The sequence below is a fragment of the Cherax quadricarinatus genome, chromosome 28 (genome assembly GCF_038502225.1).
Source record: "Cherax quadricarinatus isolate ZL_2023a chromosome 28, ASM3850222v1, whole genome shotgun sequence".
NCBI lineage: Eukaryota > Metazoa > Arthropoda > Malacostraca > Decapoda > Parastacidae > Cherax > Cherax quadricarinatus.
Window position 1 is genome coordinate 26,356,111 of NC_091319.1, and position 17,331 is coordinate 26,373,441.

The following is a 17,331-nucleotide window of genomic DNA, read 5'->3' on the forward strand; positions in this document are numbered from 1 at the left end:
ATTCACTCCATCACTGTCTTGCCAGAAGGGTGCTTTACACTACAGTTTTTAAGCTGTAACATTAACACCCCTCCTTCAGAGTGCAGGCGCTGTACTTCCCATCTCCAGGACTCAAGTCCGGCCTGCCGGTTTCCCTGAACCCCTTCATAAATGTTACTTTGCTCACACTCCAACAGCACGTCAAGTATTAAAAACCATTTGTCTCCATTCACTCCTATCAAACACGCTCACGCATGCCTGCTGGAAGTCCAAGCCCCTCGAACACAAAACCTCCTTTACCCCCTCCCTCCAACCTTTCCTAGGCCGACACCTACCCCGCCTTCCTTCCACTACAGACTGATACACTCTTGAAGTCACTCTGTTTCGCTCCATTCTCTCTACATGTCCGAACCACCTCAACAACCCATCCTCAGCCCTCTGGACAACAGTTTTGGTAATCCCGCACCTCCTCCTAACTTCCAAACTACGAATTCTCTGCATTATATTCACACCACACATTGCCCTCAGACATGACATCTCCACTGCCTCCAGCCTTCTCGCTGCAACATTCATCACCCATGCTTCACACCCATATAAGAGCGTTGGTAAAACTATACTCTCATACATTCCCCTCTTTGCCTCCAAGGACAAAGTTCTTTGTCTCCACAGACTCCTAAGTGCACCACTCACCCTTTTCCCCTCATCAATTCTATGATTCACTTCATCTTCATCTTCTGGTGGCCTGGTGGCTACCGCTCTCGCTTCACACGGCGAGGGCCTGGGTTCGATTCCCAGCCAGAGTAGAAACATTGGACGTGTTTCTTTCCACCTGTTGTCTATGTTCCCCATCAGTAAAATGGGTACCTGGGTGTTAGTCGACTGGTGTGGGTCGCATCCTGGGACACTGACCTAATTTGCCCGAAATGCAGAGCATAACAAGGGAGTTTCTATATAGTAGTATGTCATTGTTGTCAGCTAGGACTGTATACCTTGTACATGTACTTGTAGTAAATAAAGATATTATTATTATTATTATTATTATTATTATTATCCGCTGACACGTCCACTCCCAAATATCTGAATACATTCACCTCCTCCATACTCTCTCCCTCCAATCTGATATCCAATCTTTCATCACCTAATCTTTTTGTTATCCTCATAACCTTACTCTTTCCTGTATTCACTTTTAATTTTCTTCTTTTGCACACCCTACCAAATTCATCCACCAATCTCTGCAACTTCTCTTCAGAATCTCCCAAGAGCACAGTGTCATCAGCAAAGAGCAACTGTGACAACTCTCACTTTATGTGTGATTCTGTATCTTTTAACTCCACGCCTCTTGCCAAGACCCTCGCATTTACTTCTCTTACAGCCCCATCTATAAATATATTAAACAACCACGGTGACATCACACATCCTTGTCTAAGGCCTACTTTTACTGGGAAATAATTTCCCTCTTTCCTACATACTCTAACTTGAGCCTCACTATCCTCGTAAAAACTCTTCACTGCTTTCAGTAACCTACCTCCTACACCATACACTTGCAACATCTGCCACATTGCCCCCCTATCCACCCTGTCATACGCCTTTTCCAAATCCATAAATGCCACAAAGACCTCTTTAGCCTTATCTAAATACTGTTCACTTATATGTTTCACTGTAAACACCTGGTCCACACACCCCCTACCTTTCCTAAAGCCTCCTTGTTCATCTGCTATCCTATTCTCCGTCTTACTCTTAATTCTTTCAATAATAACTCTACCATTCACTTTACCAGGTATACTCAACAGACTTATCCCTCTATAATTTTTGCACTCTCTTTTGTCCCCTTTGCCTTTATACAAAGGAACTATGCATGCTCTCTGCCAATCCCTAGGTACCTTACCCTCTTCCATGCATTTATTAAATAATTGCACCAACCACTCCAAAACTATATCCCCACCTGCTTTTAACATTTCTATCTTTATCCCATCAATCCCGGCTGCCTTACCCCCTTTCATTTTACTTACTGCCTCACGAGCTTACCCCACACTCACAACTGGCTCTTCCTCACTCCTACAAGATGTTATTCCTCCTTGCTCTATACACGAAATCACAGCTTCCCTATCTTCATCAACATTTAACAATTCCTCAAAATATTCCCTCCATCTTCCCAATACCTCTAACTCTCCATTTAATAACTCTCCTCTCCTATTTTTAACTGACAAATCCATTTGTTCTCTAGGTTTCCTTAACTTGTTAATCTCACTCCAAAAACTTTTTCTTATTTTCAACAAAATTTGTTGATAACATCTCACCCACTCTCATTTGCTCTCTTTTTACATTGCTTCACCACTCTCTTAACCTCTCTCTTTTTCTCCATATACTCTTCCCTCCTTGCATCACTTCTACTTTGTAAAAACTTCTCATATGCTAACTTTTTCTCCCTTACTACTCTCTTTACATCATCATTCCACCAATCGCTCCTCTTCCCTCCCGCACCCACTTTCCTGTAACCACAAACTTCTGCTGAACACTCTAACACTACATTTTTAAACCTACCCCATACCTCCTCGACCCCATTGCCTATGCTCTCATTAGCCCATCTATCCTCCAATAGCTGTTTATATCTTACCCTAACTGCCTCCTCTTTTAGTTTATAAACCTTCACCTCTCTCTTCCCTGATACTTCTATTATCCTTGTATCCCATCTACCTTTTACTCTCAGTGTAGCTACAACTAGAAAGTGATCTGATATATCTGTGGCCCCTCTATAAACATGTACATCCTGAAGTCTACTCAACAGTCTTTTATCTACCAATACATAATCCAACAAACTACTGTCATTTCGCCCTACATCATATCTTGTATACTTATCCTCTTTTTCTTAAAATATGTATTACCTATAACTAAACCCCTTTCTATACAAAGTTCAATCAAAGGGCTCCCATTATCATTTACATCTGGCACCCCAAACTTACCTACCACACCCTCTCTAAAAGTTTCTCCTACTTTAGCATTCAGGTCCCCTACCACAATTACTCTCTCACTTGGTTCAAAGGCTCCTATACATTCACTTAACATCTCCCAAAATCTCTCTCTCTCCTCTACATTCCTCTCTTCTCCAGGTGCATACACGCTTATTATGACCCACTTTTCGCAGCCAACCTTTACTTTATTCCTCATAATTCTTGAATTTACACGTTCATATTCTCTTTTCTCCTTCCATAACTGATCCTTCAACATTACTGCTACACCTTCCTTTGCTCTAACTCTCTCAGATACTTCAGATTTAATCCCATTTATTTCCCCCCACCGAAACTCCCCTACCTCCTTCAGCTTTGTTTCGCTTAGGGCCAGGACATCCAACTTCTTTTCATTCATAATATCAGCAATCATCTGTTTCTTGTCATCCACACTACATCCACGCACATTCAAGCATCCCAGTTTTATAAAGTTTTTCTTCTCTTTTTTTAGTAAATGTCTACAGGAGAAGGGGTTACTAGCCCATTGCTCCCGGCATTTTAGTCGCCTCATACGACACGCATGGCTTACGGAGGAAAGATTCTTTTCCACTTCCCCATGGAACATAGAAGAAATAAAGAAGAACAAAAGCTATTTAGAAAAAGGTGAAAAACCTAGATGTATGTATATATATGTGCATGTGCGTGTCTGTGAAGTGTGACCAAAGTGTAAGTAGGAGTAGCAAGATATCCCTGTTATCTAGCGTGTTTATGAGACAGAAAAAGAAACCAGCAATCCTATCATCATGCAAAACAGTTACAGGTTTCTGTTTCACAGTCATCTGGCAGGACGGTAGTACTTCCCTGGGTGGTTGCTGTCTACCAACCTACTACCTTATATATATATATATATATATATATATATATATATATATATATATATATATATATATATATATATATATATTTGAGAGAGAGTAGATGGAGCTGCAACAATTTGTTACCTTCACAATATGGTCAAAAGAGAAAAAACAATAATATAGTGAACGCCTTAGTGTGTTTACACTCACACTTGTAAACAATCCACTCTTTCCACTAAGGGTGACTTATGTACAATGTTGTTTACTTTGTGCGTGATCCACTTACCGCCTTCTCTGTATATATCCTAATGAATATTGCTCTACTGATGTCTATGCACAGATAGAAACAACGCACCTACGCCTGGAAGTGCGTATGTCTCAGTGTATATACAGATGGAGCTTTAGTGCCGTTACGCCCATATTTGTGATAGAAGTGTTTTCGACCGGTTGTGCATAGGTGACATACATCCATACATGGCCTTCGTGTATCCACAGGCTTTAAGCCCAATTAACTAACCTGCCAACCTCCTCCCAAGATGGAGGGGGATCAGAAATGCGGCTGCACAAACCTGCATTCATCTCCCACCACCACAACAATAATGTATTACAATCCGGGTCCTTAGAATTTATTTGTCCTTCTCTGTTTGGTGTTGTCCGTGAACCCTTCATACAAACATCTCGGCGACTATTTTTATTCATCATCACAGCAATGTCGTGGCAGGAACAAGTCTCCCTCAGCCTGGAACTCCATAGAGCTCAACTCGAGTACTTTTTCTCCAAGGTTGATGTAATCAGTCCATCTTTATTTTATTTCTCCTGGTCCCTTTGTATTTGAAGAAGCCTACTGTGTAGGCGAAACGTTTCATCAATAAAGATACCCAAATATGGCACATATGTCTTAATCGTCAACTTGTCGATATTTTATACCGTTTTCAATAATTTGCCAGAAACCTAGACATGGAAGAGGAACCTCAGGACGACGTTTCGGTCCGCCCTGGACCACTGTTAAGTGACTTGATAATGTGAAAAGTCGTCGCACGGGTTTCTGGTAAGCTACGCTCGTGACCCAAGATATTGTCTCCTCCAGTTTCGTGCGTCTTAACTCTGTTTTATGAGTCTCGTTGCGATCATTCTTATCAGTGATATAATAAACACTGGTATATCATTCTTATGAGAATATGATAAACATTGTTATATTATTCTTATTGGAATAACATGATAAGCACTAATATAACATTCTTTTCAGAATGACATAAACTTTGATATATTATTCTTATCAGAGTGATATTATAAACATTTATCAGAATGACATAATATGACATTATCAAACATTTTAAGATGGTAACGTCGCGCTGCGAATAATATTGAAGTCGAGACACAGGCTGCAGAACTAGCTTTAACTGGCACATTTCGCTCTCACATTTCGCTAAAGCTCTGCACAGAGCGAAACGTCTCAGTAACAGCTGTTTACCACTTCAAATACCTTAATAAGTTGAATTAGTGAAGTTGTGAAGCAAGAACCATCATCTGTGTGATGGTATTGAGACTTGTTATGTTCACGACTCACTCTCCAGCTACGTTAATATCATGCTGGTTATCTCCTACGTCTCCTATTTCTGTTACGTCTTCTACATCTGCTATGTCTTCTACATTTTCTGCGTCTTCTACATTTGTTACTTCTGCTACGTCTTCTACATTTGCTACTTCTGCTACGTCTTCTACTTCTGCTACGTCTTCTACATTTGTTACTTCTGCTACGTCTTCTACATTTGTTACTTCTGCTACGTCTTCTACATTTGTTACTTCTGCTACGTCTTCTACATTTGTTACTTCTGCTACGTCTTCTACATTTGATACTTCTGCTACGTCTTCTACATTTGTTACTTCTGCTACGTCTTCTACATTTGTTACTTCTGCTACGTCTTCTACATTTGTTACTTCTGCTACGTCTTCTACATTTGCTACTTCTGCTACGTCTTCTACTTCTGCTACGTCTTCTACATTTGTTACTTCTGCTACGTCTTCTACATTTGTTACTTCTGCTACGTCTTCTACATTTGTTACTTCTGCTACGTCTTCTACATTTGTTACTTCTGCTACGTCTTCTACATTTGCTACGTGTTCTACATTTGCTACGTCTTCTACGTCTTCTACATCTTCTACAGTCTTCTACGTCTTCTGCTACGTCTTCTACTTCTGCTACGTCTTCTACTTCTGCTACGTCTTCTACTTCTGCTACGTCTTCTACATTTGCTACGTCTTCTACATTTGCTACACGCTCCCTGTTTAACATTAGAGAGACTAGCTAATAGTTTGCTAAATTCATCTTTTTAGTTGTTAAGTCAACTTGAAAATATATTACCTGGTTCATCAACTTGTTTGTCTGGAATTTATTGACTTAATTTGTCTGTTTGATTAATATATCTACTTTATTATTATTTCAATATATCTACTTTATTATTATTTCAATATATCTATTTTATTATTATTTCAATATATCTACTTTATTATTTCAAATGAAACTAAAAAACGCCTCTTCTGATCGACGTCAAACCCTAAACACCGAAGTACCTTAAGTAGAAGTACTTTTGTATTGATCTTCGGCTGTTTGGATGTCAGCTTCTTCAAATCAGATTTTCCTAGTAAAAACCAAAATCATTTTCTTTTTTGTACATGATTGTAGATAATTTGAAACAGAAGATAAATGAGGAATGAAAACTGAAAAAAAAAATCGCTTTTATTTATTTTTATTGTAATGTACCGAAAAAAAACTTTCGTGTCACGAGGAAGTTGGTCTCTCAGAGATACCACGAAAATGCCTCTTCAGTTTAATTTTAAACCTGATGTTTCTTAATGGAAGCTGTAAACTAGACATGGGCTGTGCATGTCATAATAATCTACTGGAACGAATTGTGATATTAATTTCCATTTGTTAACTTTGGAATGCCTCTCCTGACTCGCATCATACCTTCAGTGCTGATATTTACCTGCAAACTTATGCCACACTCTGTACTATTATAGTCACGTGCATTAAGGTAGAGGAAGAGGGGGGGGGGCAGGGGATATACAATATAGGGATACTTTTCTCAGATGATGTAGAGACCGAAATACATCTACCTGGTGTCTGGGTTGTATTATTGTTGTCTGGGTCGCATTTTATAGTACCTGGTTCTAGTGTGTAGTGCCTGGTTCTAGTGTGTAGTGCCTGGTTCTAGTGTGTAGTGCCTGGTTCTAGTGTGTAGTGCCTGGTTCTTGTATGAAGTACCTGATTCTTGTATGTAGTACATGGTTCTAGTGTGTAGTGCCTGGCTCTATTGTGTAATGCCTGGTTCTAGTGTGTAGTGCCTGGCTCTAGTGTGTAGTGCCTAGTTCTAGTGTGTAGTGCCTGGTTCTTGTATGAAGTACCTGATTCTTGTATGTAGTACATGGTTCTAGTGTGTAGTGCCTGGCTCTAGTGTGTAATGCCTGGTTCTAGTGTGTAGTTCCTGGCTCTTGTATGAAGTACCTGGTCCTTGTATGTAGTACCTGGGTCTTGAGTGTAGTGCCTGGTTCTTGTGTATAGTACCTGGTTCTTGTGTGTAGTACCTGGTTCTTGTGTGTAGTACCTGGTTCTCGTGTGTAGTGCCTGTTTTTTGTGTGTAGTACCTGGTTCGTATGTGTAGTACCTGGTTCTTGCTTGTAGTATTTGGTTCTTGTGTGTAGTACCTGGTTCTAATGTGTACTGCTTGGTTCTTGTGTGTACTGCCTGGTTCTCGTGTGTGGCGCCTGGTTCTTGTGTATAGTACCTGGTTCTTGTGTGTAGTACCTGTTTCTAGTGTATAGTGCCTGGTTCTTGTGTGTATTACCCGGTTCTAGTGTGTAGTGTCTGGTTCTTGTGTGTAGTACCTGGTTCTTGTGTGTAGTGCCTGGTTCTAGTGTGTAGTGCCTGGTTCTAGTGTGTAGTGCCTGGTTGTGTATTACCTGGTTCTAGTATGTAGTGCCTGGTTCTTGTGTGTATTATTATAATCAAGGGGGAGCGCGAAACCCGTAGGATTATACAGCGCATGTGGGGGGGATGTGGAAGGTATTCAGGCTTAATTCAGTGAACTGGAGCACAGATTCAATTCCCTAGATCAAGAACCCCTCACCAGCGTCAAGGAACCTCCCTTGAGGGAATTCTTGTGTGTAGTGCCTGGTTTTTGTATTACCTGGTTCTAGTGTGTGGTGCCTGGTTCTAGTGTGTAGTGCCTGGTTCTTGTGTGTAGTGCCTGGTTCTTGTGTGTAGTGCCTGGTTCTTGTGTGTAGTGCCTGGTTCTTGTGTGTAGTGCCAGGTTCATGTGTGTAGTGCCTAGTTCTAGTGTGTAGTGCCTAGTTCTTGTGTGTAGTGCCTGGTTCTCGTGTGTAGTGCCTGGTCCTTGTGTGTATTACCTGGTTCTAGTGTGTAGTGTCTGGTTCTTGTGTGTAGTGCCTGGTTCTTGTGTGTAGTGCCTGGTTCTTGTGTGTAGTGCTGGTTCTCGTGTGTAGTGCCTGGTTCTTGTGTGTATTACCTGGTTCTAGTGTGTAGTGTCTGGTTCTAGTGTGTAAGATAAGATAAGATTTCGTTCGGATTTTTAACTCCGGAGGGTTAGCCACCCAGGATAACCCAAGAAAGTCAGTGCGTCATCGAGGACTGTCTAACTTATTTCCATTGGGGTCCTTAATCTTGTCCCCCAGGATGCGACCCACACCAGTTGACTAACACCCAGGTACCTATTTGCTGCTAGGTGAACAGGACAACAGGTGTAAGGAAACGTGTCGAAATGTTTCCACCCGCCGGGAATCGAACCCGGGCCCTCCGTGTGTGAAGCGGGAGCTTTAGCCACCAGGCCACCGGGCCTGGCTCTTGTGTGTAGTGCCTTGTTCTAGTGTGTAGTGCCTGGTTCTTGTATGTATTACCTGGTTCTAGTGTGTAGTGCCTGGTTCTAATTTTTAGTGCCTAGTTCTTGTGTGCAGTGCCTGTTTCTTGTGTATAGTACCTGGTTCTTGTATGTAGTACCTGGTTGTGTGTAGTGCCTGATTCTTGTGTGTATTACCTGGTTCTAGTGTGTAGTGCCTGGTTCTAGTGTGTAGTACCTGGTTCTAGCGTGTAGTGCCTGGTTCTTGTGTGTAGTACCTGGCTCTTGTGCGTAGTGCCTTGTTCTAGTGTGAAGTGCCTGGTTCTTGTGCGTAGTGCTTGGCTCTTGTGTGTAGTGCCTGGTTCTTGTGTGTAGTGCCCGATTCTTTTGTGTAGTACCTAGTTCTAGTGTGCAGTGCCTGGTTCTTGTGTGTAGTGCATGGTTCTTGTGTGTAGTGCCTGGTTCTTTTGTGTAGTACCTAGTTCTAGTGTGTAGTGCCTGGTTCTTGTGTGTAGTGCCTGGTTCTTTTGTGTAGTACCTAGTTCTAGTGTGTAGTGCCTGGTTCTTGTGTGTAGTGCCTGGTTCTTTTGTGTAGTACCTAGTTCTAGTGTGTAGTGCCTGGTTCTTGTGTGTAGTGCCTGGTTCTTGTGTGTAGTGCCTGGTTCTTGTGTTTAGAGCCTGGTTCTTTTGTGTAGTACATAGTTCTAGTGTGTAGTGCCTGGTTCTTGTGTGTAGTGCCTGGTTCTTTTGTGTAGTACCTAGTTCTAGTGTGTAGTGCCTGGTTCTTGTGTGTAGTGCCTGGTTCTTGTGTGTAGTGCCTGGTTCTTGTGTGTAGTACCTGGTTCTTGTATGAAGTACCTGGGTGATGTTATACAGTATCCGGCTGTGGTGTTCACCTTGGCTTCACGTTGTCTCACCTTTCCTTCCTCCGTGTCCTGGTATCATTAACTCAGCTGCACTTCCCAGAAGAGGAGGTGTGGGCGTGGACGTGACTATGAGCGTTGCTGGTGCACGAGAGGGCGTGGTCAGAGGGATGAGTTTATGGGAGGTAGTGGAAGAGAGAGAGAGAGAGAGAGAGAGAATGAGAGCTAGCTTTACGCTTGGGTTCACAAAGCCGACCCTTTCCACTGAAGTGTCCTTACCACTCAGTGAAGAGGGTGTGTTGAAGCTCTGAACCTGGGAGACGCTCAGAGTGAATTATTCATAAAAAAAAAATATTCCCCCCCCCCCAGTGCCTTGGATTAGTGTCTGTAATGTACTGAACGTGATTCACTGTAATGTTCATGTGACTGAAATCGTTAACAACTGTAAGATGTTTCTCTTGATGTCTGGGGAGAGGGGGAAGGGGAGGGGGAGGGGGAAGGGGAGGGGGAGGGGGAAGGGGAGAGGAGTGGGGTAATAGTCAGTCACTGCTTACACCGCATCGAGATATTCTATAACATGTTGGTTGAGCAGAACTTTGATGCATCAGTTCTGTATCTCTGTAATGCTGCCGTATTATTACAGTCACTCCTTCCATCCATTAAGAGGCGCCCGAGTTTCATTGTCTCCTCATATCATGTTTATTTTTCCACTATAAACTACCCTGTCCATAATCACTATCGCATTTGGTTCGTCTGTTTCGCAAGGTGAAGTCCAGGATCTTTCCTTAATTCATGGTATAACTTAACCTCCACAACACTACTGTCATCAAATATTTGTTAAGTTATACCATGAATTAAGGAAAGATCCTGGACTTCACCTTAGGAAAGCAGACAAAGCAAATGCCATAGTAATTATGGACAAAGTACATTATAGGGAAAAAATAACATATTATTAGAAGATAGGAGAACTGACGTGCCCATTAAGTCTATTAATGAATCCGTAACTCGTGTTAAAAACCCTAGCTAACAGATTAATGGGGCTCACTTTCTGAGACTATCAGCCACGTCATGGGTTTGAAGTAACTATCATCCACAGGATGATATTCTGTTATCTATTCCACTATACCCACAGGATAGGTAGAGTGGGCATAATATAAGTGACCTACTTACCAGGAGTCTGTTGAAGGTTGTTTCTGGGAGATCAACGTCCCCGCGGCCTAGTCCTTGACGAGGACTCCCAGTGGATCAGGGCCTGATCAACCAGGCTCTTACTGCTGGGCGCACGTAGCCCAACGTACGAACCACAGCCCCGTACTGACTTTTGGTATCTGTCCAGCTCCCTCTTGAAGGCAGCCAGGGTCTAACTGAACTAAAAAAAATAATGATCAGTCTTACTGAACGATTAGAAATGGTTGATAACGTTGAAGATATTTCAAGTAATGGGCATAAATATAATGCGTTTAATTCCATAATGAAACCAGGAGAAGTTCAAGACTATGTAACATGCGGTAGTTCACCTTCTGTAATGCCTTTTAACCTGTATAGTATAATAACCTGAAGTAGCTGTGCTAAATGGCTCCTTCAATGACCCTCATATGTTGGCAACCTCGTATGGCAACATTAATTACCACACACATTCAGATATGAAAGATGTTTTAAATATGATTCTTCAGAAGTAGATGTAGATGGCTGAGACACTAACAACAGATTAAAAAGTAGAATCATTCAGTTGATTTAAGGAAATTGTAATGTTTACTTTACGATGACATACAGACTGTCTCTAACTGGCCCAAGTCGTCCTTCAAAAATGAAAACCATTAACATTAACAAGCTCATGACAAAAAAAATTCTAACAGGAGGTTTAAAATATCCCGCGACAATAAAAGAAAAACATCCAATCTTTAGGCATCATAAACTTTCCTAAACATGCCACGAGGTCCCCACAGATACCTCGGTAACTATAAAACCACAATTTATGTGAAAAGGTTTAGGCCATGGGCAGCTCAGATGTGCTCCTCAGTTAGCAGCAAGTCAGAAATCACAGAAGAACAAGGGCACGTACATGTAATAATGTGTGCCTTATTCTCACTTTAGAGTTGTTTAAAGGTGTTCTTGTTGAAGTAGGAGCCCCAAATATCCAGGTCGTGCCACCATATGTATGGCGTGTTGCTTATCTGCAGGGCCCACCGGGCCAGTCACTTACCAGGTGCATATCGATGTATGTGGACCATGAATTTACTGTGAGGCTTAAGTCTGCTACAGAGCTGACTCCATGCGGCAGGTGTTCCAGATATGGATTACAGCCAGAAGGTCACACCAATCTTAGGAAATATTAAAGTAGATTATAGGTGGATGTTAATACTAGAACTAATCAGTCGATATCACACACCCTAGAAAGGTTCCGAAATGTACGTCTATAGATAAATTTAAAAGCTAGATGCATCAGTAGACAGTAGAAAGCTTATACGCTTTCAGACGTGAATAAAAAACAACTAGATTTTAAAAGGCAGACTCATTCAATAGATAGCCCAGACCATAGGAAAGTTGAGACGTAGATGGGTATGGGTAAGAGTGATGCAGCCGTAGTTAGTGGCCCCGGGAGCGAGCCAGGGGTAGTTAGTGGCCCCGCGAGCGAGCCAGGGGTATATATTAGACAGCAGAAGCCGCTCGCCACTAGATATTGAGTATATTAAGAGAGCGGCCGGCTGGGGACCTGAGGCGGGTGTTCATCAGGGGGGTAATGGCTATGAGGAGCTATCAACGTCGATATAGCAATGCTAAGTGATGCCTACACTGCTACTGCTGCAGCTACTGTTGGCGGTGGTGGTGGTGCCGCAGCTATTACTGTTGCTGCTGCTGCTGCTACTACTGTTGCAGCTATTACTGTTGCCAATGTTGGAGGTATTACTGCTGTTACTGCTGTATTTAATACTGCAGCTATAACTGCTGCTGCTGCTGCTGCAGCTATTACTGTTGCCGTTGTTGTAGCTGCTACTGCTGCAGCTATTGCTACCATCGCTGCTGCTGCTGCCTCACACTTGCTACATACTGTAGACACTCACCACTGCGCTTGTAAGAAATATTATTTCTTGCGTATGAATACCTTGCATTCCATTCGTTGATATTGCTGATAAACGCCCACTTATCGCTGTCCGCTAGGCTCTGTAACGTCGAGTTATCGCTATGTGCATGACACCGTAAGTCTGACTTTTTTTCCTATCGTGTTCATGGGCACAATTTAACAAAGGACCAATTACAGATTCATAAACGTTAGATAGGAATAAATTGATACTTAGGCACTTCTGCAAGAGGTCCGCCAGGACAAGGTCTGTTATGTCAGTGATGTTGGTCCACCAGTGTGGTCTTGATGCCCAGGTTTGTTATGTTGTTGATACTGGCATCAAAATAAGTACCAGTGACAAGGAGGCAAAGTCTCAGAATGGTTGATACAGTGATAAGGAGGCATCCAGTCTCAGAATGGTGGTTGATACAGTGATAAGGAGGCAACCAGTCTCAGAATGGTGGTTGATACAGTGATAAGGAGGCAACCAGTCTCAGAATGGTGGTTGATACAGTGATAAGGAGGCAACCAGTCTCAGAATGGTGGTTGATACAGTCATGTAAAGAGTCAAGGACCTGGGGAGTGGGGAATGGAGGAGAACTAAAAATCCATCCCTCCTCCTCCTCTCCATATCACAAACCCCTTCTTCCTACACCCCCAACCCCTTCCTTCCCACACCACAACCCCCCTCCTCCCCACAACACAAACCCCAACTCCCCCCACCACAAACCCCACCGTCTCCTCCTCCACACAATCCTCCTTCACACACCCACAACACAGGTGTGGTGGAGGTGAGGGGGGGTAGGTAAGGGACGGTGCGGACGTTAATGATGAAGGTTACCCACCACAACACCTGTGCATGGTGTGAGTGAGCAGGTGTAAGCACAGCTACCTGTCTGCTGGCTCCTGCTAACTCTTGGTGCAAATGTAAATGCTTTGCTGCTGCTGCTGTTTCTGCTACTCTTCTGCTCCTTCTGCTGCAGCTGCTGTTGCAAGTGCTTCTGTTGCTGCTAATGTTGTTACTGCTTCTGCTGTTGCTATTGATGCTGCTGTTATTGCTGCTACTCTTACTACTGCTGCTACTATTGCTGCTGCTGCTGCTGCTGCTACTGCTGTTGCTCTTACTGCTACTGTTGCAACTGCTTCTCCTGATGTTCTTGTTGTTACTGGTGCTATTGTTGATGCTGCTGATATTGCTTCTATTACTGCTGCAGCTATTACTACTACTATCACTGCTGTGAATGGCTTAACACCTGTGGTTGCTGGTGTTCTGTCTCTCGTACTCTGGTAAGTTGAACTTTCGGATCGTAGCATTACAATAACAATATACAATACTGACAATCTGATGAATAATTCTAAACATCTGCTCTCAAGGCTAAGGGAGTGAACACCTGCTTTCAAGGCTAAGGGAGTGAACACCTGTTGTCAAGGCTAAGGGAGTGACACCTGCTATCAAGGCTAAGGGAGTGAACACCTGATTTCAAAGCTAAAGGACTGGACACCTTCCAACAAAGTTGAAAAACCAAACATTTTATATCAAGGATATGGGACTAGTCTCAACACCGTCTTTCAAGGCTAAGGAACTAAACACCTTCCATCAAAGTTGAGAGACTGAACACCTTCCATCAAAGCTGAGAGACTGAACACCTTCCATCAAGGCTGAGGGACTGAACACCTTCCATCAAAGCTGAGGGACTGAACACCTTCCATCAAGGCTGAGGGACTGAACACTTTCCATCAAGGCTGAGGAACTGAACACCTTCCATCAAGGCTGAGGGACTGAACACCTTCCATCAAGGCTGAGGGACTGAACACCTTCCATCAAGGCTGAGGGACTGAACACCTTCCATCAAGGCTGAGGGACTGAACACCTTCCATCAAGGCTGAGGGACTGAACACCTTCCATCAAGGCTGAGGGACTCAACATCTTAAATTTACCTCACCACTTCTACTGGCTCAGGTATAAGAGTCGTCTTTGTATTAGATCGGAAAAGCCTGTCAAGTCCCGGAACGTGTGAACGGTGTTACTTGCATAATACACTTATATAAACATTCCCAATTAATTATAGTAAGGCCTTCTCGCTAGCCGTGGTGTCACGTCACCCCGTGAATTAGCCTACTCAAAAGTAACTCAGGTCAGATTACTGACAGTGATAAGGAAAAGTGTAAAATTTTTAACTCTTATTTCCTCTCAGTTTTTACGTAGGAAGATACTAGCGCAATTCCAGAAATTATAAATTATGTAGAACAGGAAGATAATAAACTAAGCACGATTAGGGTAACTAGTGACAAGGTCCTCAGACAAATAGAGAAATTAAAACCGAACAGATCCCCAGGCCCTGATAAACTGTTTGCAAGGGTTTTAAAGGAATGTAAAGGGGAACTTAGCAAACCTTTGGCTAGTCTTTTCAGTATATCACTACAAACTGGCATAGTTCCAGACAAGTGGAAAATGGCAAATGTAATACTTATTTACAAAGCAGGAGACAAGTCCTTAGCTTCGAACTATAGACCAATAAGCCTTACCTCTATAGTGGGAAAATTTATGAATCAATAATTGCCGAGACAATTCGTAACCATCTTGAAAGGCATAAATTGATTAATGAATCTCAGCATGGTTTTAAAAAGGGGCGTTCCTATCTTACGAATTTACTAACAATTTTCATCAAGGTATTTGAGGAGGTAGATCATGGAAATGAATATGATATTGTGTATATGGACTTCAGTAAGGCTGTTGATAGAGTTCCACATCAGAGGTTACTGAGAAAAATTAAGGCACACGGAAAAGGAGAAACTATTTCCTGGGTAGAAGCATGGTTGACAGATAGGCAGCAGAGAGTTTGCATCAATGGGGAGAAATCAGATTGGGGGCGCATCACGAGTGGTGTTCCACAGGGATCAGTGTTGGGCCCTTTGTTCACAATTTATATGACATTGATGAGGGATTAAACAGCGACATAAGCAAGTTTGCTGATGACACTAAAATAGGTCGCATAAGTCATTCCAATGAGGACATTAGAGCACTCCAGGAAGATTTAACTAGACTGATGCAGTGGTCAGAGAAGTGGCAGATGCAGTTTAATATAGACGAATGCAAAGTTCTAAACATTGGACATGAAAATAACCATGCCACATATAAACTAAATGTAGATCTTAATATTACTGATTGCGAAAGGGATTTGGGAGTTCTGGTTAGCAGTAATCTAAAACCAAGACAACAGCACATAAGTGTTCTCAATAAAGCGAACAGAATCCTTGTCTTCATATCAAGGAGCATGAATAGGAGTCCTCAGGCTGTTCTTCAACTCTGTATATCCTTGGTTAGGCCTCATTTAGATTATGCTGTACAGTTCTGGTCACAGTATTACAGAATGGATATAAATGCACTGGAAGCGTACAAAGGAGGTTGACAAAGTTGATCCCATGTATCAAAAATCTTCCCTATGAGGATAGACTGAGGGCCCTGAATCTGCACTCTCTGGAAAGGCGTAGAATTAGGGGTGACATGACTGAGGTGTATAAAAGGAAAACAGGAATAAAGGGAATATAAATAGCGTGCTAAAAATATCTAGCCAAGACAGGACTCGCAGCAATGTTTTTAAGTTGGAAAAATTCAGATTAAGGAAGGATATAGGAAAGCACTGGTTTGGTAACAGAGTTGTGGATGAGTGGAACAAACTCCTGAGTACCGTCATAGAAGCTAAAGACGTTGTGTAGTTTTAAAAATAGGTTAGATAAATACATGAGTGGGTGCGGGTGTGGGTGGATACGTGCCCCTTCCTTAAGTGGATGTGACCTGACCTGACTAGGTGGGTCAGTGGTTGAAGCCGGGAGGTGACTTGGACCTGCCTTGCATGGACCAGTAGGCCTGCTGCAGTGTTTCTTCTTTCTTATGTTCTTATGTGAACCTGCGAGTCAGCCTAGAGGCCTCTGTCTCATTCCTCGGCGAGGCACAGAAGACGGTAGAAAGGCAAGCCTGGAACCTGTCTCAAGTATCTGTAATATACGCCTCCATAACTACCTACGAGTGTTTTCCATTCCTCCAAATACCCTCTACGAACCCCACAACAAACGGCTGAGGCTTTGAACCCAGGTTGGCGAGTCTTAAAATTCACAGGCCAGCGCGCAGGCTTGCTGCGCGGGCGAAACGTCTCATCAGTAAAGGTACCCAGGTGTTGCACACGAGTCTTTGGGTTCTCGCTGGGAAAGTAACCCCTGCCTCTTCATTTAATTTATATCTCTTGATTCCCTCTAATTCTCATACTTGCCTCTTCACCTACTTGGTTCATTTGTTCATTAAATGATACTGAAGCAAGTGTCATCATGTCAGTGGATCATCTGGGTGTTCAATCTGTGAGTGTGTCTGTCCCCATGTCAGGTAGATTCTGCTTACTCAGTGGACAAATGGGAAACAGAGGCAACGGGTGTAAGGAGTCGTGCTCTTAATATCATTCAAGAACCTGTTGGTTATATGCCGACTGTGTTTACTACTTAGCTACAGGTGCGTGTTTTAGAAATACTACCTGTGTGTGTGTGTGTGTGTGTGTGTGTACATACATACATGTATGCATGCACGTTTGCTGCACGCAAGCCGACGTACGAACTACAGTCCGGCTAGTCAGGTACTATATCAACAAAAGTTAATTTCTGCAGCACAGTGCCGGCCTCCTCCGGCAAGCTGACAAAACAAAAAGCAAACAATTTTATCCAAAAACCTGAGTCATAACCAGCGCACGTGGAGACGCGCGCACCTCTGACATAACACAGACCTGC

At 42.7% G+C, this 17,331-nt stretch overlaps 1 protein-coding gene across 2 annotated transcripts in view; it reads left to right on the forward strand.

Annotated features, from left to right (window-relative positions):
• LOC128693307 (paired box protein Pax-6-like) overlaps positions 1–17,331 on the forward strand; it is a 45,564-nt gene that overhangs the window by 11,704 nt on the left and 16,529 nt on the right. Inside the window, exon 1 of one of the 2 annotated variants that reach the window (XM_070089498.1) lies at positions 16,823–17,059. The exons of the other annotated variant lie outside the window; for it this stretch is intronic. The gene's annotated coding sequence lies outside the window, so the exon portion shown is untranslated. Of the gene's footprint in view, positions 1–16,822; positions 17,060–17,331 lie in introns of those variants that run through there. 2 annotated transcript variants of the gene reach the window in all.